At 41.6% G+C, this 27,066-nt stretch overlaps 1 protein-coding gene across 2 annotated transcripts in view; it reads right to left on the reverse strand.

The window, feature by feature from the left end:
- Window positions 1-27,066, reverse strand: part of PLEKHG5 (pleckstrin homology and RhoGEF domain containing G5) — a 207,386-nt gene that overhangs the window by 141,244 nt on the left and 39,076 nt on the right. Inside the window, exon 1 of one of the 2 annotated variants that reach the window (XM_066607335.1) lies at window positions 12,090-12,452. The exons of the other annotated variant lie outside the window; for it this stretch is intronic. The gene's annotated coding sequence lies outside the window, so the exon portion shown is untranslated. Of the gene's footprint in view, window positions 1-12,089; window positions 12,453-27,066 lie in introns of those variants that run through there. 2 annotated transcript variants of the gene reach the window in all.

A 27,066-nucleotide genomic window follows, 5' to 3' on the forward strand; every position in this document is an offset into this window, starting at 1 on the left:
TGAAGTATGTGACTGGTTTACCAGATTTTATCCATTCAATACATTTTAAATTATAAGTAACCCCAAGAAAAATAGAAATGGAACAAGCAAAATACATGGGTAGAAAAGTAACTAAACATCGCTGTCGAGAAGTATTTCTAAAAAAATATTGTGTTTGGATAGAAATCCTGGCAGGCAGATCTTCCTTCCATTCACGGTAGTCTGCTCCAAAGCCTCTACTATAGAAAATACAGGTTAATTCTCATTTGTTTGTAGATTTTTTTTTCAAAACGGAGATAATTTTTGGATTGTGATTCTTTCCCTGCTGTCTCAGTAGTTCCTCTGGTTCGAATCAATTCATAAATGACCTCATGACATAATGCTCGAATGTATTAGGATAGGAAGGTCGATGTTCTTGCCATCACCAATATTTACACTATCGTGTATTAAGATTTTTAAAGGGACAGTAGACCATATTTTGTTAAAAAGAAAATCATTTTTGTTAAAGAGGGTCCATCAGCTGGAACACTCTGTCCAAACTGCGGTTATCATGTTATAGAGCCGGAGGAGCTGAGTAGATTGATATATAGATTATGGGGAAAGATTCAGTATAACTTGTATTTTATTCATGTATATCTCTGCATAGTCTGAGCTGAACAGTCCAATGGGTGGAGCTATTAGTGATTGACATCTACCCCCGTATGTATAGTAATACACAGCTGTCATATTCCTTTAAAAGGATCCCCTGATGATAAGACAATGACAGGGTATCCTGCTGCTGGGACCTTCAATGGTCAGCTGTAATCTGGATCCTGTCAGCACATGTTCCATTTCGTCCCCAAGGATGAAATTAAATATTACACAATAACCACTGACAGCAATAGGCTGGTCATGTAATGCAAGGATGCAGAAAGTTCACCAGAGCAAGAGGGTCTCTTTGTGGCCACTCTTTTGCTAATTAAATCAAGGTCATCAATGATTTGACCCAGTGGATTAGTGGTCATACAGGTGATCTCATGGATTGTCATCCTTTTGGTCTAGGGGTCATTTCTGGTGACCAAGTGGATTAGTTGATTACTATGGGAGTGCAGGCGCTCAGCGTGCAACCAGCGGTACAGCTGCACGGGTCACACTAACTTTCAGGGGTCAAAGTGCTAGATCAGGGAATCGGGTAAGAAAAAGATGGACTTTACAGGAATCCAGGGAACCTGCCATATGAACCCTATAATTTAGTTTATGGTGCTCATACCTGGTGACAGGTTCCCTTTAAAGGGGTTTTCTACTGATGACTTCTGCTATTGCTCTGACCAGTGCCCAGATGGTTAACGTACCTATAAGTAATTTCAGCGAACGTAGAACACAGAACTAGAGTACCTACACTGCAATTTTGCCAAACACAGCAAAGCAACAAGTCTGCACAGAGAGTCATAATTACATGTTATTCCACTATACAATAACATGCTACAGAACTATATAATACATATAAATCAGGGACAGGTGAAAGTCTGCAGAGATTTCTGTGTGGGGGTGAAGGAATCCAAGTCCAACCAGTCCCTGGCTAAGGCCGGATTCACACGGGTCAACTTTTTTTCGCTATGAATGAGGCTTTTTTTGTGCGCGTATCGGTGTATTTACTGTGCTTTTTCAGCCCGCAGGTCATGTTCATTTGTGCATGGCAAACAAACACACATTGAAAGGGCTAATTAGTTTCAGACGTGTTCTTTTTCCAGCGCAATTATGCAGTGATTCATACATCTCCTCGCATATTGCACCTGTTTTTGCACACCCTTTGGTGCGCAAATGTGCAGAAAAATAGAGAATGTTCTTTTTTTGCATGGCCAAAAATATGCACGTAAAATACATTCATGTGAACAAACCTATTGAAATCAGGAGAGGAGGCAAACAGGGACCTGTGACCGCTGCAGCCAATCATTGGCTCACTTCAGCTGTTCATTATCTGCAGCATTCACATGTCCCATTGTCAAGACATCACCGCTACTGCAGCAGGAAGTAGAGGGCAGCGGGGGATCCGTTATCCTTGGATCAGGAGTGGCAGTGGATCAGGTGAAGTAAGCATGCTCTTTTTAATGTTTTTCCACCATACTGAGCATCTTTAAGAAAAAAAAAGTATTGAGTTGGATGATCTCTTTAAAAACGGACCTCTTTAAGTGCCACCAAGATGATGACAACATTCTGATACAATGTAGGAGCAGAATTAAACCTAAGATCAAGAAGGGAATCAAAGCTGTTCTTGCGAGTAGAGCTGTAGATTATACATCCTTTAAAGGGGCTATGCCTCCACAAGTCTGTAAAACATTTCTGAACTTTAGCAGGTATCATGTGTCAGCTTAAGACAGGATATATTGTTCCACAAGACAAAGCCCAAGCTTCACTCTTAATACTGTACTACAAAGAATCTAGCAAAATAAACGCAGCACATCAAACTTTAGATAAACACATTGTAGCATGTGGCATGCAGTGTTTTGCGAAAGTATTGACCCCCCTTTAGTGTTTTTCCTGTTTTGAAGTATTACAACCTAGAAATGAAATAGATTTTAAGGGTAATTGCGTCTCTCTGTTCCGTTTTTAGAGAGAAACGGAATTAAAACGGAATTAAATGTTGCCACTTATTCTGTTAGGTTTCCATTTTTTTAACTAAACAAATAGCGCAGTCTCCTCCAGAGGCGTTTGTATTCAGGGCATGAATAGATTTTTCCCTAAAGGTCTCGGGTAAGAATCTAGTCTACAGTATAGGGGATCCCAAATGCAGAATTGTAATAGTGAGCCCTGGCAGCCCACTTATTATGATGGAGAAGGTCGCCAATAAGAACAAGTCAAACAAGGCACAAAAACTTCCTGTGAATCTGGCCAGTCTGGGCAACTTTAGCAAAACTTTTACATGGGGCAGATTATTGCGTACAAGAAGCACCTATCAACAATATAACAAGTCAGTCAGCGCTTCTTGGCTTTAAATCTACTAACTATAATAAGTTTGTGGAGGTTTTTATGGACAACTGTTCATGGAAGCCAGTTTATATTATTGGCAGTGTCAAATCCGCTATTTACACAAGGGCATGTGCTGCTGACAAATGATCAGTTTTGAATCTGCATATGGCTGCTTTCACATCTGTACTCAGAGTGGGGGGGGGGGGTGTTCTGGTTTCCTGCTGTGTTTGGAAACCAGGAAAGGCGAATCCCCATGGCCAGACAGCTCTGTCTCAGACTGGAACCAAGCAGTGCTGAATGGACCCCATTGACTATAATGGGGTCCATTCATATTTTTTCGTTCAACTGAACAACCCTTAAATGGAAGACAAGGCATTGCATGCAGCGCTTTTTCTTTGAGTATTTTGAGTTGGATCTGTGGTGGAACCTCCAACGCAAAGGTTCCAACACAGATGTCAAGCCACCCTAAGAGATGCGAGGAAAAACGAGTAAGTGTTTTATCACCAGGACACCATTAAACTGGCCAGTGATCATGAACGGGCATGGAAATGTTTTTTTCTTGCTTGATATAGTAGTTCTAATGTACATGAATGCAGGTAGACCTTGTCTAATCATGGGATTAGCTAGGTTATGGGATTAGGTAGGGATTAGGTATACTGCACCTTTAACAGCAAACATGAATGATGTTCAGTATATTGTTAGCAGAGGATGGTCCCAGATTTCAAATGAGGCCAGTAAAATCTATTATAGATTACAATGTATCCAAAAACTCAAATTTTAGTTACAAATTGTCATGTATTCACAGCAGCCCTGTCACTTTAATATTAGAAGCTATCACACTTGAAGATACATAACTATAGGGGTTGACAAGGTTTCTGTAAACCCTGTATCCTTGAGCCTGAGGGGGCTCAAAGCCCCTGCACCACAGGAGAAGACCAGTACTATAAACTATGAGTTATAATGGGGGAAAGAAAGGGGGCACTGTAATAGATTTGCATTAGGGTAAATTTGACTGAACCCTTTGAGCACTTCAACCTGCACTGATGAAAACCTGCAAATATAAGTGGATTATGATGTAGTCATGGCTCTGAAGGCCGCCATGTGCTTCAGTAATGCAGGCAGGCATGGATGCTGCTGTCACTTTGTAAAGCTATCCACCCTGTAAGGCGAGGGTGCCACACAGCATCAGGTTACTGTGAAAGGTAAGATACAGAACACGGGCTGCGCCGAGGAAATTAGTCTTCACAAGCATAATTCCCAAGAAGAACAATGAAATTCAGCTATCTTCAATTAAGATAATGCATGCTGAGTAATATTATTATTGTTTATGCTATGAGTATAATTATTATATAAATAATTATACATTTTGTTATAATATATGTAAATAAATGTGTGTTTGTTTATATAAACACACATATATATTTATTTATTTATATATATTCTAACAAAACTTATAAGAGGATACCAGAAAGGGAACTGCAATGCAGACCATGTAGTACTGTGTGGTGGTGTGCTGTATAACTCAAGATATACTGTTCCCATTGAGATGAATGACAGGTGTCTTATGAATCCAAATACAGTCATGTGCAAGAGGCCCAAATAACAGTGCCCGCAGCAGTGCAGAGTGTTTTAGGCAATGAGGCAGTGACCTGTTCATTCATGGCAGAGGAAGGATAAAGGGGTGAAAAGAGGAATAAAGGCAAAAAACCCCATAGTGGTGGTGAAAAAGGCTAGCCTGAGCAGCAATGTGAGGCCTGGAAAATGCAAAGCAATGCAAAGTAACACAAATTAAATTTTTCAGAATGGCTGCTGACTCAAGGTCACATCTAAATTCCCATCCCTGTCCTACACTATGGTGTCAATTCCATCGAGCTGTTTCATCACAAATCCGCGCACAATCTGCCATGTGAAAGGTGGGTAACGACCATTCCACCTCCTATAACTATATCCCCTGAATGACCTACTTATGAAGCAATAACTCACACAGCTGGAATGCCAATCCGAGTACACGATTTGCCTTGAAAGTAGGATTCCCGGGGCATCCCCAGGTGAGTATGGGCAGTGGATGAATCAGTGCATAAAACATATTTTGGGTATAGGATGAAAATGTCACAAATAAACAAAATGTAACAAATGTCTGGAGATGGAAAATGTAACAACCTGATAGATGAAGGAAAAGAAAAGCTTTTTTTCGTTAGAAGGAAATGGTCTTTTTTTTTATCAAAACCTCTTATTCATGAAGAACAAAAAGGCCCTCTGTATAACATATTAAATTAAACATGCCCTCCCTCTTTTCCTCTCTATTGCACCCATTAACCTGAGTTCCTCCGCAATGCTCTGCACAATGTACCCATATGCTGAAAAGAGAGTTTGTATCCGCTCTAACCAGGATATAAATTTAGGTGCTCTGCTCTGATATCACAAATGGGTTTTGGTCAGATTACAGCTATAACATCACAAGTGGGTTGCACTTAAACTACTGTGAAATCACAAGATTCTGTGAAATCACAAATGTGTTTCTGACAGGTAACAGTTGTGATATCATGATTAGGTTTTAGTCAGGTGAGCTGCAGTGACATCACAAGTGTGTTTCAGTGAGGTGGGGTACTGTGACATCAGAAGTGGGTGTCACTCAGGTAAGCTAATATGACATCACAAGTGTAGTTTATTCAGTAATATCACAAGGGGATTTCCGTCAGAAAAGATTCTATGACATAACAGCTTTATTTCCATCAGCTAACAGCTGCAGCTGTGACAACACAAGTGGTTTTCAGTGAGGCGAAGTGCTGCAGCATCACAAGTGGATGTCTCTCAGGTAAGCTAATGTGACATCACAAGTGTAATTCATTCAGGTAAGCCATTGTGACATCCCAAGAGTGTTTTAGTCAGGAAGGATTCCATGATATCATAACTGTGTTTCCAACAGCTAAAATCTATGACTTCCCTATTAGGTTACAGTCAGGTGAGCAACAGTGACATCACAAGTAGGTTTTAGGAAGGTGAAGTGTTGCAACATCACAACTGGGTATCATTTAAGTAGGCTGTGGCAACACAAGTATAGTTCATAAGCCTGTGACATTACAAGGGGCTTTCAGTCTGGAAAGAGTCTATGACATCATAGCTATGTTTCCATTAGGTAAGTGGGTTACAGTCAGGAAAGTCCTATGAAATCACAAATAGGTGTCAGTGAGGTAAGCAGCAGTGACATCACAAGTAGTTTTCATTCAAGTACAGTACCATGTGGTGACATCAAAATAGAATTTCACTCAGGTAACTAATGTGACATCCGAAAGAGACTTCAGTGGGGTAATCTGCTGTGACATCACAACCATGGTTTTGCTCTGCCAAGTTGCTGTGACATCACAAGTGAGTCCGGAATCACACCACCATATGCTCACTGCTTATTACCCATGCAGTTTTTGCACATGTAATATGCAGTAGCAAAATCGCATAAAATGTTGCAACTTACATGAACAGTGCGAAGTCCGCACATGAAAAAAATTGGGTCATGCACTATCTTGGCAAGTATTAAGCGCGCATACACGCCAAGATAGTGTCTGGGGATTGGCGGCACGCAACTAGTACGCATGTCATTGCATACTTGCCGTGTGCGCAAGAGATACGCGCACAGCATGCTGACGAATACTTTCATGTGAGCCCAGTCTGAGTTTCAGGTATATTGAGCCAGATCTGTGACGGAACCTCCAGCAAGAGATTCCAACACAGATGTGAAACCAACCTTACTAGTAGTTTGCTACAGTGGTGAGTGATTTTCCTGGGAGCCGTGAATGAGGTGGTCTATGGCCAGTGTGCCAGGCAATTGAGAACTAAGGGCATGTGGGTTCTCTAATGTTGAGGATCAGGGTCTGCCCCTGACCCTCTATTATTATTGATAAACCAATGTCTACCATTACTCTCATTCTGCAAACAGGCACAACAGACGATATCATCCTGGTGTAGTGGAACGACATTCAACAATGAAGTCACATAGAGGATATCTAAATATTTCTGTATAAGCTCTTAATGCAGATCGGCCTAACAAAGTCCTTTCAAGAGCAAGAGCAGAAATCAATTCATTTATTTTTTCAGTGCTCTATTTACTCTGTCTTAACGTGTTTATAAAAGCCGTTCCCAAATCAACTATTTTATGAAATCTACAGCAAGTGATTGCAAAGCAGCCATTTACCAGCACAGAAAGCAAGTGAAATATCCAAAAGAACAAGATGATTCTGCACCATACTTTGCACTGCCGCACTCAGCTAACATCCGCCATCGAAGATACAGAGGAATCAGTCTATAGAAATCATTTAATGTAGAACTCTATCATTATGTTTTATACAGCAGCTCTAGGCGCCTTCTGAAAAAGGAAGTTTAAATATCAAAGGTCAATAAACGTTACTATATACAAGGCTTATGGTCTCTAGGTCAGGGTGGTATCACATCTACATTGAAACTTCGGGTCGGAGGTTCAGCTGCAGATCCGACTCAAAATACCGGAAGAAAAAGCACTGCATGCAGCGCTTTTTCTTTCATCTTAAAGCCGGGCAGTTGAGCAGAAACTGAACAAACCCCATTGTAGTCAATGGGGTCTGTTCGGCGCTGTCTGGTTTCATCCTGAGACAAAGCACTTTCGGCCATGGGGAATCCCTTTTCCTGCTCCTCGAACACAGCAGGAATCCGCAACCCCGGGCGCAGGTGCAAAACCACCCTTACTGCACTAAAATCCTCAGCATAACTCATATAAACTAATAAAATGAATTAAATCTTTACATGTTACATTTTATACTGATCCTAAGATACCGCCTGTATTATGCTGCACAGCTGCATTCACAATTCTGCTCAATGTTATTGGAAACAGTCAGCAAGCTTTTTGTCAGATACTCCCATAACAGCTGACTTCCAATAATGTAGGGGGGGGAGTGCTAGTTTTTCCTACATCAGTTTTCTGTCCATTGTCTGTTGTAAAGATACCACTTTCCAGAATGCAAATCACCAGCCATAACTCTATCGAGATACCAAAAAAGCAGAGAATGCTGAGCGATTTCAGCTCTGAAGCCTGCAGCATTGTGAATGCATTTCCTGAATTTAATAGAGACTGTAACTCATGATCAGTACAAGATATATAATGTAAATGTGTTTACAAAGTGACTTAAAGTCTTATAGGTGCTCATAGGCCAACTCTGCACAGACTGGACATAATTGTCATTACCTCTTATCCTAATAGTGATGTAATTACATTTGGTGGAGCTATCTCACAGACAAGTGATACGTTTTAACACTGCAGCGTATATAAATCATCTATCCTTGTCGAATCCTCCGGTTACCTCTACATCCTTCACATAATCTCATTGGTTACATTGTATTCTATCCCCGCCCACTTCAGAGCTCTTCGTCTGATGATGTGACCACTACTGTGATCTTATTGGCTATCCCTACTTACTCAAAAAAAACAGGTCACCCTCGATAAACAGGAAGAAGTGACTAAAACAATAAGGAAATAATTTATTAATAAGCCACATAGAATGTACGATGTAAAGTAAATATTGTGATTGCTTGGCATCTGAGAACAAAGAGATTAAGGTCATGAGGATCCCAGATTGTATTCTACCGCCTTGGAATAAGATGCAAATAAATAAAAAGTAATATACGTGCTTCCTCAAGGTTAATTACTAGGATGTTGTTTAATAACATCTGGATCGGATTAAGATATGTTCCTGTTGGCATTTATACTGTATCGCAAAGTGCATTTCCACCCAAAACATAAAACTGGCCATAGATTAGTAAATGCGAAGTTGCTATTTTATTATTGATTGAACATGCGTAAAGAATTAGTGTACCATCAGGACCTGAAAAGCTACTAATATGCTTGCACTTCTGGTTGTCACTTTTTGAAAACAGAGGTCAAATCCAGGTAAAAACCGTGATCTGACCGTACCATGTGAAAAAACCCATAGTGGATAAAAGCCAACCTAATAACATCATAGGTTGTTATGATACAGTTAGTTCAGGTGATCAGACCCACAATCGGGTTGACATTTGCATCTATCATATAATCGTGTTAAATTGGCCAAACACAGTGTTTGCCTGGACTGTTCCTGTAAAGTGGTTATCCCATGACTTAAAATTGCTTCACAACCTCTCCGCCCTTATTGGTTACTGCTGACCAGGCCATGTGATTGCTGCAGCGAATCACTGACTATAGAAGGTCACTGCTGGGATTGGCCGCAGTAGTCACATGTACTGACCAACAATAACCGAGAAGGAGAGAGTGGTTGTGAAGCAATTTTAAGTTATGGGAAAACCACTTTAAGGAGCCATCCTACAACCTTTCAAAAATCATTCCACTCACCGACAGCAAGTAGAGACTTTGAAAAAAACAAAGAATTGAAATATAAAGCACATTTTTGAAACTATAATAAAGCTTTATCTCCCGAAAACCCCCTTTAGGCCGGTTTCATATGAGTGTCTAAAATCACATCCATAATACCGATCCATATTATGGACGTGTTTCAAAAGACATCCGTATGTCATCAATTTTTCATCTGTACATTATTTGTCAACGTATTTTTATTATTTTCTCTTGGGCAAGTCCTGATCTGTATTTGCCCAATAAAAAAAGAATGCAAATACGGAGGCAAATATGCAAATCATAGACCATGCTGCCTTTTCGAAAAAAGGGTGTAAAAAATACGGCCATGTGATTCGCCCTACATATTTCTATTAGCTCGGTATTACGGTCCCCTTAACATGGACCTAATATGGAGCAAGAATACGCCAGTCTGAAAGCGGCCTTAATAGGAGAACTCCTGAATACTTCAATAACATGTTAGATCATAATTGAGATCATTTGCTGTTGTGGATTCAAACTATGAAAAGTCTACATGAATACACTAACGTCTAACAAGAAAACGAAACGTGAAAAGCTAAATGAGACGTAAAACTAGAGGAAAGGAAATATTCTTCAAGAAGGATGATAACCAGCATGACGAGCCCCATTACAATGACGTTAAAGACTCTTAATGACTAAAGATCAAAGAAAACATGAATCCTATTAACACGGCTACCAACCGCTACAAAAGATGCTGCAAGTAAACTATAAAACGGATGGAGCGCAAAATAAGCTGCTGATTTATGACTGACGACTCCAATCATCATAATAAAGGTGGGGGGAGGGGCACATGACAAAATGCGGAAAGTTTCACATCAGCATCTGATCCCCCCCAAACGCAGCGGGAAAAGTTAGACTTGGTTATCAGCAAACTACTGCAAAACTAAGGAAGCCATATGTAACAGTGATTAGATAGATAGATAGATAGATAGATAGATAGATAGATAGATAGATAGATAGATAGATAGATAGATAGATAGATAGATAGATAGATAGATAGATAGATAGATAGATAGGAGATAGATAGATAGATAGATATGGGATAGATAGATATGAGATAGATAGATATAAGATAGATATGAGATAGATAGATAGATAGATAGATAGATAGATAGATAGATAGATAGATAGATAGATAGATATGAGAGAGATAGATAGATAGATAGATAGATAGATATGAGATAGATAGATAGATATGAGAGAGATAGATAGATAGATAGATAGATAGATAGATAGATAGATAGATAGATAGATAGATAGATAGATAGGAGACCTGTTGTCATCACTTTTCCTACATCTTTATATTAAAATTAATTATACCATAGTCTTCCATAGTGCTACCAACCTTCCTGTACATTATATAGTAGATATTTAACCCTTTATTCAGCCATAGTACCAATGATGTTTTATAAAGTATGAGCAGATATATGTATCCCATTATCACCAATAATACTAGACCTTTACTGCATCAGCACCATCTAATAACTTCAAGCAACAATATATGTAGACTTCATCCAGATGTAAAACTATGACCATCATCATCCTCTGGCTGCAGAGCTCTGCCTCCAACCAGCAACAGTCATTATATCTAAAACAAAACATTGAGCAAAGTATAAAATAATTTTATATTTTCAGAGCAAGGTCTGTGGCTTCAGAATATACATATGTGTCACCCCTCCCATGTATTGTGGCCACAGGAACCTGTGCTGATCTCCATCTTATCTACATAAGGGAGGGGGGGGGGGGGGTTGTCACAGGGATGTTGCTGAATTTTTAATCCCATTCTGCTCTTTGTGAAAGTTAATTCTAGACTAGCACAACCCGGGGCTCAAGCCAAACACATGCTGCAATATTCAGGTCTATACGATCTTTATTCTTGTCTTTAAGATCTATTCCAAGGCTGCAAGTCTACAAGGATGAACTACTAAGATTTGCCTAAACATAAAACACCTTAAGGATGAATCTACAGTAAGAAAATAGAATACTAAGGTCTATGTGATCTCCATACACCTTACAAGGCTAGATGGTGGGAATATTGACATAAACTCAGTTTAAGGCTTAGATGTTGGCAAAGTCCATATGTGGTCTATGTTATTTTCAGCCTCAGCTTCAAGACTCATGACAAAGCTGGAAAAGCAAGGTGAGATCTACATGGCTGAAAAAGTGAAGTCAATGAGATCTCTTACAAGTCTAGAGGTGAAAGGTGAAGTCTACATTGATGAACTACTGAGATTTACACAACCAGTGGATCTTTCGAGGCTAAGTGAAAGGTTTTGGTAAAGGAGAGGTCTATACTTCTGAAATATTTAGGTTTAGAGTCAACTCTGGGGTTGGTTTCTAGGCTGAAGTGCACGATGAAGTCTTTAGGTCTGAAACATTGAGGTCTATGTGATCTCTAGATGCACATTTTAGGCTCATGGCTACACTGAAGACACTAGGTGAAGGCTACAATACTGAAATATTGATATGTTCTACATGTGAGGTCCATGAGATCTCCATACTCACCGTTGTTAGATGTGACATGCAAGGTGAAGTCTACAAGTCTGAAATATAACAACTAGACTTATCCTGCACAGTAGGAGTCTGAGGAACTACATGACTGTAATACTATGGTCTGTATTATCTTCAGGCTCACATTTGAGACTCATTGCTAGGCTGGAGATGCAAGGTCAAGTCTACAAGGCAGATATATTAACACTACATAACCACAAGACTTACTAGGCTGAATAGAAGGCTGAGGTGCTAATACTGAGGTCTATTTAATCTCTAGACTCACCTTTCAGGCTCACTGCAAGGCTGGATAAGTCTACAAGGGCATCAGTTCTGCAGCAGAACATTTGTTGGAAGTGAAATAAACATCCACTGGGCCCAAGGGGAGAAGGATGCACAGTTCTTACTCAATGAAGAAACTCTGTTTCACCTTGGAAATCCCAGACACGGTGTTGCAGTTTCCAGAGAAGAGGATGCTGCTTGTTGTGAGTCACTTATCCATGGGGATTGCTGGTAGCTCTGGCTAGATGACAGTCTCCTGAAGGTGTGGCAGCTTGCAGATCCTCCAGGCTTGAGTAGCAGCCACTGGATTCCACAATGCAAGGCAGCAGCAGGACCCCCCTTTCTTTTTTTTAGCAAGCACTGGCTACTTTTGTTCTGTGTGTGCCTGTGTGTGACTCCAGCTCTCCCTCTGCTGAGCTAATGTCTATTCCTCCCATACACTCCCCTCCCCTTGCACAATGAGCACACTGCTGGAACTTAAGCCTCCAGGGCTCTTACAAGACACATCTTTTCCCAGGTGAACAAGGGATCAGTAAACACCTGTCTGAGCATCAGGTTTCTGAGGCTGAACAGGAAGAATGGGAAGAAGAGAGGAAGGACATGGACAAAGATAGGGCTCTTCCCTCCATGTACAGTTGTTACAGACTATAGGAAAAGCTCTAACCTGCTGAGAATACAATGAAAATATAAAGACACTGCGCCATTATATGGAACTGGTGAAATACCTATGTCACTACAATCAGCACATTGTCATCCAGCTTTTCTTGAGTCCTGAAGAGAAATATGCAATTATAAAGAAGCATAACTCAGCGGATGCGCCATTTAGGAGATGGGAAAACTGGGTTACAAAAGCTAGTGTATTCATTTTGACAGATTTTGCTTGTCATTGGCTGTATGGGTTTAAGTTTGGGGGAAGACGGCAAATCAAGGACAAACACACAGTTGTGGCCAAAAGTTTTGAGACTGCTCAAATTTTGGTTTTCACGAAGTTTGCTGCTACACTTTTCATAGTGGCAATTTACATTAAGGGCGCCCACCCACTGGCGATTTTTTTTCCTTTGCGTTTTGCGTTTTTTCTCAAGAGCAATTAGTTTTGAATGTACCCCTGTCCACTGGCGGGTTTTTTTCAGTCCGTTGCAATTTTTAACATAGGAACTGTCAGTTGCATATGTGTCCTTATTTTTCTCTTAATGCACCCATGAATGTCAATGTAAATTAACGGAAAAAGCCGCGAAAATGCCGCGAAAAAGCCACGAAAAACAAGCCGAAAACGCGCCGAAAACGCTGCGTTTTTCACGCACGAAAATCGCAAACGCCAGTGGGTGGGCGCCCTAACTGTAGATTGTTATGCAGAGTGATCAGATGAATTACTATCATCTGCAAAGTCATTCCTTGCTGTTAAAAAAAAACTTTACCACAAAAATCCAATTATCACTGAATTTCAGCCCTGCCACAAAATGACCAGCTATTGTTTCAGTGATGCCCAGGAAGTGCCAGAACCATCTCCTAAAGGGTATTCAGCTATTGGATCGGTTCAACACCAGTGCAGAGCTTGCTCAGGAGTGGCAGCAGGCAGGTGTCAGTGCATCCGCATGTACAGGGAGGTGAAGACTGTTGGAGGCCGGCAAAGGAGATACTTCTCTCCAAGGAAAGCATCAAGAACAGACTGACATTCTGCAGGAAGTACAGGGATTGGACTGCAGAGGACTGGGGGAAGTTATTTTCTCTGATATAGCCCCTTCAGACTGTTTGGTACATATGGAGAAATAATTGTCCAGAGAAGTAAAGGAGAGCACTACCATGGGTCCTGTGCCATGCCAACAGTGAAGCATCCTGAGACCAATCATGTGTGTGGTTGCCTTTCATCCAAGGGAGTGGGCTCACTTACAATTTTTCTTAAGAACACTGCCATGAATAAAGAATGGTATCTAATTATCATCCAAAAGTAACTTCCCCCCAACCATCCAGGAGCAATTTGGTGATGAGCAATGCTTTTTCCAGCATGATGGAGCACCATGTCACAAGGCACAAGTGAGAACTAAGTGGCCTGTTGAACAAAATATTGAAATATGGGGTCCATGGCCAGGAAACTCCCTAGATCTCAATCCCATTGAGAACCTGTGGTCATTCCTCAAAAAGCAGGTGGACAAACAAAAACACAAACTGTGATAAGCTGAAAGCAGTGATGAGGTAAGAATGGGTTGCCATTAGTCAGGATTTGGCCCAGAAGCTGATATCCATTATGCCAGGGAGAATTGTAGAAGTGTTGAAAAAGAGAGTCAACACTAAATACTGAGTCTTTACCTAAACTGATGTATTTGTCAATAAAAAAAATTATGAAATGCTTATAATAGAACTTCAGTAAACCATAGAAACATCCGACTAATAGATCTAAAAACACTCAAGCAGAAAACCTTGTGAAAAAGAAAAGTTATGTTAGTTTTAAAACTTTTGGCCACACCTATAGACAGGCAGGAGTCACTATGTACATACATTACTATCTTCTACTGATCCTGAGTTACATCCTCTATTATACTTCAGAGCTGTACTCACTATTCTGCAGATATAGTGATAATTTCTAAGGAAATGATCTTTCACTTGCTGAGAATACAATGACAGTTATTTCCCAGGAAGGAAGGAAAATGTTATAGTTTTGCAGTGCAGTTCCTACTCTATTGGAAGCGATGATAGACATATGTGTCATTGAGCTAGGCGGGTGCAAGGGTAGTAGTGACATATAGTATAGTGTATTATAATAGCAGCAGAGTATAATTGGGGGTTATGGTGATATAGGTGGTGAAATCATCCAGTGAGACTCAGTCATTTATATGCCAGTTTAGAAGCAAACGTCTGGGGGTTGCAATAGCAACATTGTCATTTTCATTATGTTATTCATTTTCAAGGATGTTGTGTATAATGGATGAAATCTGTGAAATGCAAACAGCAGATGAGTCCCTTTACAGAAGCCAGCTGTCTACTAATACCAGCAACACACACTATTGATAGGAGTTGTCACCCAGCTTTCCCCCATCCCGGGAGATCTGCATTGTTATACAGTAACATTCCCTTTTCCCTCCCTCCTGCTGCTCTCTATCAGTCTTCAGTGTAGTTCTGGTATTCTATTCATTAACCAGGAACACAACTATAGGTAGCAGTGCAAGAAAAAGTAAGCAACGCTGGGAGTCTCATGAAAGAGTCTTGTGATTGTCACTCATTGTCACCCCCTATAGGTACAACGGCACATACTGAAATTTTCAGTTTGGCTTTAGTAATGGAGAATTCTTGGAGCATTATCTACTTTTTTAAATACTTGGAGCCATGAAGAAGGTTTGGAGATAGTGCAGCGTTTAGCACTGGAAAATTGCTATTTATGGCATAATGACTAAATTCACCCGAGTGAATCAAACTGGTAGCAAGCGATGATATAAATAGAGCATTCCAACTGCCACACTGTTGTCTGGTCATTACATTATTTATTATACCTGTGCCAACTGCTCCAAAAAGGGCTTTTCTGATCTCATCTTTTTACTACACTGGATATAAAAAGTCTTCGCACCCCTGATAAAATGCCAGCTTTTTGTCATGTTAAAAAATCTTACAAAGATGAATCATTTCAGATTTATTTCCACCGTCACTGTGACCCGTTATCTGTACAATTCCACTGGAAAACAAAATGAAGCCATTTAAGGATAAAAATGTAGAAAATCAAAATAATGTGGTTGCATAAGGGCTCAGTCACACGGACGTTTTTATGTGTGTATGTTACCTGCATTTGCGATCCGCATCTATATAGAACCAATGCTTTTTAACTCCTTCATGACATGGCCTATTTTGGGCTTAAGGACGCAACAATTTTTGGCGGATTTTCTTCTCCATTTATCAAAAGTCATAACTTTTTTATTTTTCTGTCGACGCGGCCGAGTGAGGGCTTGTTTTTTGCGTGGGGAACTGTAGTTTTTAGCGGTGCCACTTTTGGGTACATAGACTATATTGTAAAACTTTTATTTTTTTTTAGGATAGCAGGGAGAGAAAACGCATCAATTCTGCCATAGATTTTTTTTTTTTTTTTTTTTTACAGCGTTAATCATGCAGCATAAATGAGACATTACATTTTTTCTGCGGGTCGGTATGGTTACAACGATACCAAAATTCTTACATTTTTTTTAGGTTTTCCTACTTTTCTGCAATAAAACCCCTTTTTTTGGAAATCTTTTTTCTATTCTAAATTGCTGCATGCAAAGTCCTATAACGTTTTTATTTTTCGATGTATGAAGCTCTATGAGGGCTTATTTTTTGCGAGACGAGCTGTAGTTTTTACTGATACCATTTTGGGGTACATACGGCTTTTTTGATCACTTTTATTGCGTTTTTAGTGAGGCAAAATGCTAAAAATTAGCATTTTGCCTCAGTTTTTTAGCGTTTTTTTTAGCGTTTTTTTGCGTGCACAGTCAAAAGCATGTGGGGTTTAATTTTTTTTTACCTTTTTTTATGCTAATCTGAAAAAAAGCATAAAAAAGGGTTTTTTTCACATTTTGTTTAGATTTTTCTTTTTTTTACATTTTTCTTTTCTTTTTTTTACATAATTTGTGTCCCTCTGAGGGACTTGCAGCACTGTGCCTATGATCGCTGTCATAAGGCATGACAGAGCTACTGCTCTGCCATGCCTTATCGCTTATACAGCGATCATAGGCATAGGCAATACAGGACGCCGGTGTCTGGCGTCCTGTTGCCATGGTGACAGGCCGGGCTCTCGCGATGACATCGCGAGTTCCGGCCGGAGACACAGAGGGAGTCCGCTCCCTCTGTGAACTCTTTCCCTGCCGCGATCTACTTAGATCTCCGATGCCCCCCCCCCACTGTTGCAGTGGGACGCCGTCTGTGACTGACAGCCGGCTCCGGCTGCGGGATAGCGCGCGATCATATGTGATCCCGCGCTATCTCCAGGACGTAAGTTTACGTCCTGTTGCGGGAAGTACCAGGCTGCCAGGACGTAAACTTACGCCCTGCAGCAGGAAGGGGTTAATGGCAGCAGTTAGATGCTTGATATTTACCTGCGCACAAAAATGTGCAGCGGTAAATATAGGACAGCGGATTTTAAAACGCAAGTAACTGTGGCATCCGTCTTTTTAGGATGTGAAAGCAATGGGCTGCTGGCAAGCCCTGCAGTGATTTTCGGGGAAGGGCTTTAAATGTAAGGCCTTCCCCGAAAATCATCCCTAAAATGTGTAAAAATAAAAAATATATATATACTCACCTTTCTGCAGCTGCTAGGGCTCAGGCGCATCCAGCCGGGTCTTCTCCTGCACTGTTCTGAAGTGCTTTCAACAGCAGGGATTTAAAATCCCAGACTGCTGAAAGGGCTGACTCTGATTGGCTGAGCACTGTGCCCAATCAAAAGCAGCTCTCAGCTATTGAATGACAGCTGAGAGCTGCCTGTAATTGGTCCCTGCACTCAGCCAATCAGAGGCCGCACTCACCCATTCATTAAATTCAATCAATGGCTGAATCAAATGCTGTCACAGTGTTCAGTGACAAGGGGACTCGCCGCAGAGATGAAGAAATCCTCTGCTACAGCTGTGAAAGGCCCGCAGGCCCCATTGACCAAAGGTGAAACCCCTGGATGTGATAGCATCCAGGGGTTTCACATCCAAGGAATCTCCTGCTGCAGCTGTCACAGCCACAGCAGGGGATAGCAGACAGTGCACTTTATGTATGGAAAAACGCGGCCAAGTGCATTTTTTTCTGCGTGCCGCCCGCTTCTGTTATGTGAATTTTTGTGCGTTTGCGTTCTGCGCACAAAAAATTTGCACGTTAAAACACCCATCTGACTGAGCCCTAAGTGTGAGCACCCTCCTATATTTGTGGATGTGGTTATGTTTAGAAGTGGCCAATCACATTCCCATCACATTTAAACCCATGATAAGTAGCAGTCAGCACTCCGCTGTTATTATTTACAGGGATTCTGATTTACCCCATATAAAGTTCAGCTCTTCTAGGAGGAGGTTTCTGACATTTTCTTAGGGCTTATTCACACAATTGCATTTGCACTGCATATTAAGTGTACAAAATATACACAGACAGTAGGCAGTGAATAGAACCCACTGATTTCAATAGGTTCTGTCACGTATGTCCTAATTTGGCACGTATTACGCACCAATTATCCCATATTAAACTTAATTTGCCATTGAAATCAAAGGCGGCATGCTTGTACGTTTTTTTTGTGCACGTAAAATATGCTTACGCCTGTGTGAAGCAGGCCTTGCTTGTATTTTTCAGCAAAAGCCATGGTCCATAAAAATATTACAACACATCAAAGGGATTTGATTGTGATTGTTGAAAAGTTCACTCTGAAGAAGGGTACCACAAATTTCCAAGGGCTTACAAATACCATGGAACACAGTGAAGGCAGTCATCAAAAAATTGATTACATTTGACACAACAGTGACATTACCAAGAACCGAACATCCCTCAAAAACTGATGAAGAGACCAGAAGAAAATTGGCCCAGGAGACTGCTAAGAGGCCTACAGCAACATTAAAGGAGCTGCAGGAATTTCTGTCAAATACCGGTATTCTTCATATGTTTGGGCTGTGGGGTAGGAGGCAAGACAGAAGACTTTTCTAACAAAGAAAAACATCCAAACCCGGCTATGTTTTACCTAAATCTACAAACCCCATACCCGCAGTGAAGCATGGTGGGGGCAGCATTATGCTTTGGGGCTGTTTTATCTAATGCTGGAACTGGGGCTTTAGTCAAGGAGGAGGGAATTATGAACAGTTCCTAAAGCCAGTCTATTTTGCACAAAACCTTCAAGCCTCTGCTGAAAAGCTGAAGATGAAGTTCACATTTCAGTAGGACAACGACCCAAAGCAAACCTCCTAATCACCAAAAGAATGGCTTTGCCAGGAGACGATCAAAGTTTTGAAATGGCCCAGCCAGAGCCCAGACCTAAATCACATTGAAGATCTGTCAGTGACCTGAAGAGGGCGCTACACACGAGATGGCCTCACAATCTGACAGATTGAGAGCACTTTTGCAAGGAAGAGTGGGCAAAGATTGCCGAGTCAAGATGTGCTATGCTGATAGACACCTACCAAAAAAGACTGAATGCTGGTATAAGGTCACAGGGTACCTCAACAAAGTATTAGTTTTAGGGTGTGCATATTTATGCATCCACATTATTTTAGTTATTTTTTTTATTTTTCCACCCTACATGATTTCAGTTTGTTTTCCAGTGGGATTGTACAGATAACGGGTCACAGTGACGGTGGCAATAAATCTGAAATGATTCATCTTTGTCAGAATATTTAACATGACAAAAACCTGGCATTTTAACAGGGGTGCGAAGACTTTTTGCATCACTGTATGTAGCCGAGTTGGGTCCTCAGATGCAACGAGAAGGACATGGGAACATAACAGAGCACCAAACTGAGCGGGCTTAGTCTAAAGCAAGGATGCAAAATATGTTGTCCTAGGACAGGGCTTCGTTATCAGATGCCATTACTGCAAGGGGTTGCAACTACATTTTTACATAAATGTGTAGCAAAGTTTAACTTGATTCATAATGTGTTAGGAGCATTTTCTATATCATCATTTACCCTTAATAGCTTTTTAATAGCTTTAAGCTGTTAGATGAGTTTTCTAGGGAAATACTATTGATGAATTATCCTATAGTTTGAAGCCGCGGGAGCTGTCCGTGTGGGAAAACCATACAAAAATGGAGCATGCTGCGGTTGCTTTCCCGCGTGTGTGATCCGCATGCCGGGGAAAATGACATCCGCAGGTATTTAATTACCCAATGATTCTCTATGGGCGCAGATCTGGCATGCAGGAGACCCGCACAGTTTTTAAAATTACATTTTTACCGTGGACATGAGGCCTTAAGATGTATTTTCAAGAGCTTGAGATAAGATAACTTGTTGCCGAAAGTTATTACAGTCAAGTTAAACTTTGCTACATTTCTATCATACAACTACCATTTAGTGCTATTGAATGAACCTTCTTTCCAGACAAAGTTACAACTTCTTAAATGACCTCCAGTTAGGAGACAGCAGCACATTAAACAGCGGCACCTAGATGACACCCCTAAAGCTGACCGGCTGAGCAGTGCGGCAGGAGATCATCCCTCTCTGGTCGCCTCTGTAAATGGGCCACCCAGTCTGATGCCACATCTCCTGTCTCTGTTGGCTGGAGATGCAGCTACTAACTTGTGTCCATGTTACCTTAAAGGAGATGTCTCGAGGCAGGAGTGAATTTTTTTTTTATTGCCCAGTCCCCCTAATTAAGCACACATTACTAAGCCCCCCTGTAAATGACTTTTCTAGCTGGTTTGTACTTACCGTTCCAGCGTTTTAGCAACTTATAAAAATTTTCCCAAGATGGCCGCCGGCTCTTTTCCCTTCGCTTGCTGCAGCCCGACGTGCGCGCTCCCGAGACGCTACCAGCTGTGTCTCCCTGACAACCAGACGCCCCGCAGCCGCCGACCGGACCCCTGGAGTGAACACGGCCGACCAGTCACCCACCGCCAGGCAGCAGGTAACCGGCGCAGCCCCCCCCCCCCGGCACAGCGGCAGCCCCCCCATCGCAGCGGCAGCCCCCCCATCGCAGCGACAGCCCCCCCATCGCAGCGACAGCCCCCCCCCCCCCCCCCCGGCACAGCGACAGCCCCCCCATCACAGCGGCAGCCCCCCCCATCGCAGCGACAGTCCCCCCATCGCAGCGACAGCCCCCCCCGGCACAGCGGCAGCCCCCCCATCGCAGCGACAGCCCCCCCCCGGCACAGCGGCAGCCCCCCCATCGCAGCGACAGCCCCCCCATCGCAGCGACAGCCCCCCCGGCGCAGCGGCAGCCCCCCCGGCGCAGCCCGCCCCCGGTGCAGCGGCAGCCCCCCCGGCCCATCACTTACCAGGACGGCGGGACAGCTGGACGGCGGGACAGCTGGGTGGCTTCTCCGGACAGCTCGGCAGCTCTGCACCTTCCTCTAACAGAGGATGGTACAGAATGGCCGCTCCAGCGCGCTCCCGAGCAGTGACAGCTCGTCTGCGCATGCGCAGAAGAGCTGTAGCGGGGAGCACACTGAAGCGGCTCGTGCTGAAAGGAGAAGACCGGACTGCGCAAGCGCGTCTAAAAAAGCAAGCTACCAGCGAATTTAGACGGAACCATGGAGACGAGGATGCTAGCAACGGAGCAGGTAAGTGAATAACTTCTGTATGGCTCATATTTAATGCACGATGTATATTACAAAGTGCATTAATATGGCCATACAGAAGTGCTGAACCCCACTTGATTTCGCGAGACAACCCCTTTAAAAATTGTGGTGTACAGTACATTTCTCTTTTTGTCCATTCATATAGAATTTTGTTAATTAACAAAAAAATTAACTTCTATTTTTAAAGCATTCTTACTTTGCAGCATTTTTGCACACTTGACTAAAACTTTTGCACAACACTGTATATGCAGAATTTTACTACAGAAAATCATCTGGTATCTGCCAAAGAAAACCAACGGTTTCATTGTATTACTAGTAGTAAGAATAAGCGTATGTATCAACATGCTTGCTGACTGTTTCTAATACAACTAACTGAATTTTTAATGTAGCTTTGGACTATTATACAAGATCAGTACAAGGTAAGTAATGTATGCATACAGTGACTCCACCAGCAGACAAAAGTGACTTCCCTTTTTATGTAGAATTAGTCTATTTATCTATCTATAGCCCCATTTACATGCAACAATTATTGCTAAAAATTCGCTCTAACAATGTCTTTTGAGCAATAATCGTTACGTGTAAATGCTACCATTATTTGTTTTTTGGCCAAACAATGATTTTTAGTTGAGTTTAAAATCCATAATTCGCAGGAGAACTAATAGCAGGGACCGCACGCTGTGATTCTCCGCGGGAGTGCTGATAACATTGTATTCAGCTGCAGTCCCGCAGGAGAACAAAGGGGCTGTATACAGATAACAGACCACCTGCTGTTTTCTGCATACAGCAAAGGGAGGCTTATTTACATGCAAATAAAACTAGTAAGCTACTAATGGGCATTAGTTCCCATTAGCAGCTTATGCAAAATGATCGCTCAAACTGTCAATCATCCTATCTTTTGAAAGAAATTTTGAGCGATCATCTTTGCGTGTAAATGGGGCCTAACTCATATCTTTCTTTCTATCTATCTATCTATCCATCCATCCCCTGTAAAATGCTGCTATAGGTGGACATACCCTTTAAACATCTACGATTACTTAATCCCATGCCTATCATAAGTAATGTGCGTCTGCAGGGTACAAGTGATCATAAATTTGATGTGACCATTGTTGCTCTACTCTATTATACCAATTTAGATGTCTACCAAGAAACTACTTACCATGCAATTCCCTAATTTAACATTTAAAGTGTACATACATAATGCAGATACATAATCCACAACACATTCTGGCATGCACACTGCAGGCGAAGTAAGAGTTAACGCAATTCCATGACTGTAAGCAAGTAGAGGGGGATTATCCTCACCTTGCATTGTTTTCCCTGTCTGCTGCAGACACAGCACCTTGACCTCCCTAGGAGATACAAAGTAGATCCTACACAGCCGAGACTTGAGTTCTTTCCTACATTCACACCCATGTATCAGTGAGCCTGGCTGGTGATATTTACTGTGAAGCCACTGTAGATTGTAATCACAAGGCGGCGATTGGTGATGGTCATGTCTCTTGCATGTAATGTTATGCTTACTCTTGAAAATGGCAATTTTTACTTGTGTACCAGGTATTTTTAGCCATCCTTTCCTGGGCTGATGAAAGCCCTTCCTATAGCAAACATGCTGTTTAAGAGCAGACAGAAGTGACTCACAATCGCCTCTAATACCAGCCTTACTGCGGCACTTTGCAACTGTAGAAATTCATTTCCTGAGCAGCAGACCGAACACTTACTCTCTTATCTAAACAACTTGGAAGCACGTGGACTGCGCTGATGAAAGGGAACCTCCAGTAAGAGGGTGCAGACGTCCCATCACATAGTCTGGATACTGTACAAAGAGGCAATCATTGCATAGACTAACATGGCAGTGTTTTTGGAAGAAAGCAGCAATGTACTTTGTAAATCTCATGTAACACCTTTAATGGGGTTCTCTAATAGGAATATCCATGTAAAAAGAAATCTTGTAGGGGTACACTGGGATAGTAATGATGCAGCAGACCTGTGCTTTAGAGTTGAATCAAGGTTATCACCTATCAGACATTTAATAGGGTTCTCTACTTGATTAAAGAGTCCCTTGACAATAAACTGGTCACAAAGATGGAACCCATAATGATCAGCTATAATCTGTGGGGTGACCAGACATTTCTGTACAGAATGGTGACACTGCAACTTCTGATTGGCTGCAATGGTCAGATGACATCCAGTGATGTCATGCTCCACAACAAACAGCGGGAACATGGATGGCGGAGCTGCAGAGGTGGGTTGTGGTGGCTGAGGACAAGTAAGTACAGCAACTTTTACTATTTTAACATAAGTGAACCCATAGAGGAAATGTTATCTGGTAACCAAACAACCCCTTGAAGCATTACACAATGCCTAATCTAATTAGTGGGGTGTCTGGGTAATACAGAACAGGTCCTCCAGAACCAGAGACACTATTATTGCTCTTCACTGTGGCTATGAGATGAGGATTCTGAGCAGAGGATCCCTCTAGTAACTCAGAATTCACTAATGGGGTGCATGAAAATGGGTTTTCTAAACTTGACATCCCCAATAAGGTATGTCCATATGCAGAATGCCAACATTTCCTGATAAATAAGCAAGCTATCTAACGGGGCCCTAAGAGAAAAGTGGTCCATCCCAATTGCTAGCAGTTGTCTAGAACTGCATTGCAAGCTATTGGCTCGTGTTGATGGATAAGGTGTGGTGGAAAAACCCAGTAGAATAATGGCAACCAACTTTGATCTTTGCTATGGAGCCCCTTCTTTTCTGTGGCAATGGGAGGTAATAAAAATGGCTTGGGGTGTGACTATCATTTGGACCAGAAAACTGCAGTCTCTGTGTTGGGTGTCTTCTTATGCTGTTGGTGTTGGTCTGTTGTGTTATAGGTTAACATCAAAGCTGCATTAATGGCCATTTGTAATATAGAGGTTTGAGTTTCAGAAGTCACGCTTTTTGGGGCGTTCACCATTGTCATACAACCCCTTAGAGTATTTTTTCTTTTGCTTTCTCTAAAACAGCTGGATGCCCCCAGGGATTAAAGATACAGTTGGGAGGATGCTGCAACTGATTCACCACCTTTGAGTCATTTCCCTGGCTGTAAGGGACTCATTATGTGTAGTTCAGTGTGGTAACAGCAAAGTTTCAGCCAACATATAAAACTATGAGTACTATGTATTTACTCATATCTCAACCTCAGACCAATAATGAGTTCAAATTATAGGGCGTTATTTTGATGCAAAACACTGATTGTAGAATTCCCCTATTTTATCTTTTGGATTATAATTTGCAAACCAAGCTTTAAAAGACAACAACCATTCAAAGCATCACAATTACCTATAAGTCCCTGACTGTCATAAGGCTATGCACATGGGCAGAGGAAATACATGTCACCATTACACACTGAGGACTCAGTCACAAGGCGCCGATGCGCCCATGTTACTGCACGAAGAAGACGGCCGCACTGCAGGTGCGGACGACTCTCCGCACCGCCAGAAGAAAGAACACATGACCTGCAATTGAGCCGGTCGGAAACACTGACATGTAAAAGGACTTGGATTTTAGTTACCTATAAACTTAGCTGGTGCAACCAGTGTCAGACAGCTGCTGCCAAGGCAAATAGGATCATGGGGTGCATCAAAAGAGGTCTAGGGGCACATGACAAGAACATTGTTCTTCCTCTTTACAAGTCACTGGTCAGACCACACATGGAATATTGTGGACAGTTTTGGACACCGATACTCAAAAAGGACATAGCAGAGCTTGAGCGGGTACAGAGGTGGGCAACTAAAGTAATAAATGGAATGGGCGGACTACAATACCCAGAGAGGTCATCAAAATTGGGATAATTGTCCAGCCTTTGTTTGAACACTTCTATTGAAGGATAACTATCCAGCTCCTGTGAAAACCTGTTCCACTCATTGATCACCTTCACTGACAGAAAGTGTTTTCTAATATCTAATCTGTGTCTCCTCCCCCTCAGTTTCATCCCATTGCTTCTAGTCTTTCCTTGTGCAGATGAGAATAGGGCTGATCCCTCTGCACTGTGACAGCTCTTCAGATATTTGTAGACAGCTATTAATTCTCCTCTCAAACTTCTTTTTTTGCAAGCTAAACATTCCCAGATCCTTTAACCGTTCCTCATAGGACATGATTTGCAGACCGCTCACCATCTTGGTAACTCTTTTCTGAACTTGCTCCAATTTGTCTATGTCTTTTTTAAAGTGGGGTGCCCAGAACTGGACACAGTATTCCAGATGAGGTCTGACTAAGGAAGAGTAGAGGGGATAATTACCTCACGCGATCTAGACTCTATGCTTCTCTTAATACATCCCAGAATTGTGCTTGCTTTTTTGGCTGCTGCATCACATTATTGACTCATGTTCAGTCTGTGATCTATTAGTATACCCAAGTCTTTTTCACATGTGCTGCTGTTTAGCCCAATTCCTCCCATTCTGTATGTGCTTTTTTCATTTTTCTTGCCCAGATGTAGGACTTTGTATTTCTCCTTGTTAAATACCATTCTGTTAGTTGCTGCCCACTGTGCAAGCTTTTCTAGATCTTTTTGAACACTCTCTCTCTCTTCTCTGCTGTTAGCTATCCCTCCTAGCTTTGTGTCGTCTGCAAATTTAATCAGTTTCCCATCAATTCCCTCCTCCAGATCATTTATAAAAATGTTGAAGAACACTGGGCCTAGGACAGCGCCTTGTGGTACCCCATTTGATACATTCTTCCACTCTTTGAGTACAATCACTCAGCCAGTTGTGAATCCACCTAACTCTTGATTTGTCAATTCCATATTTGGTAATTTTTTTCAATAAGTATGGTATGAGATACTTTGTCAAATGCTTAGCTAAAGTCAAGATATACTATACTGTATCTACCTCATTTTCCTGATCAACCCAGTCGGTGATTCTGTCATAGAAGGAAATTAGAATAGTCTGGCATGACTGGTTTGTTACAAACCCATGCTGGCTCTGGTTAATTACTCCATTTTCATCCAAATACTTGCATACATGCTACTTAATAATTTGTTCAAAGATCTTTCCCGGTATAGAAGTCAGGCTCACAGGCCTGTAGTTTCCTGGATCCACCTTCTTCCCTTTTTTGAAGATAGGGACAACATTTGCCCTTCTCCAATCTTCTGGGACTTCTCCTGTTCTCCAGGAATTTTCAAGGATTATGGCAAGTGGTTCAGCAATTACCTCCGCTGCTTCCTTTAGTATCCTAGGATGTAATTCATCTGGACCTTGAGACTTGAATTAATTTAAGTTAGCTATGTGTTCCCTCACCTTCTTTCTGCTTATAGTCTGCATTCTTTTATTCCCCCAATAACACAGGGAAGATCAGTTGATGTTCCATCTACTTTCTGAGAGAAAACAAATACAAAATAGGAATTTAAAAGTTTGGCCTTCTCAACATCGTTCTTAACCAATTCACCATTTTCATTTTGTAAGCATCCTATAACATCTTTGACTTTTGTTTTGCTTTTGACATACCCCCCAAATCCTTTTTTATTGCTTTTAGCATCTGTAGTCTTTTTTCGGCCTTACATATTATGTTACTAGGAAAGCAGGGTGATAAGCAATATAACCATTATTATGCATTTAGCAAGGTTTGTTATCTAGCTTTTACAGGCTCCTGAATGCCTAGTAGTTATACAGGATTATATCTCTTATTTCTTCATTGTTTCACAGCTAGGAAAATTTCATGGAACACTAGCAAAGCTAAGCAACAGCCCCTGTGGGAGCTGTGAAGGCAGACATGTTAGTTGCCATTGGTGTTTCCC

This window comes from Eleutherodactylus coqui, chromosome 6 (genome assembly GCF_035609145.1).
Source record: "Eleutherodactylus coqui strain aEleCoq1 chromosome 6, aEleCoq1.hap1, whole genome shotgun sequence".
Taxonomy (NCBI): Eukaryota; Metazoa; Chordata; class Amphibia; order Anura; family Eleutherodactylidae; genus Eleutherodactylus; species Eleutherodactylus coqui.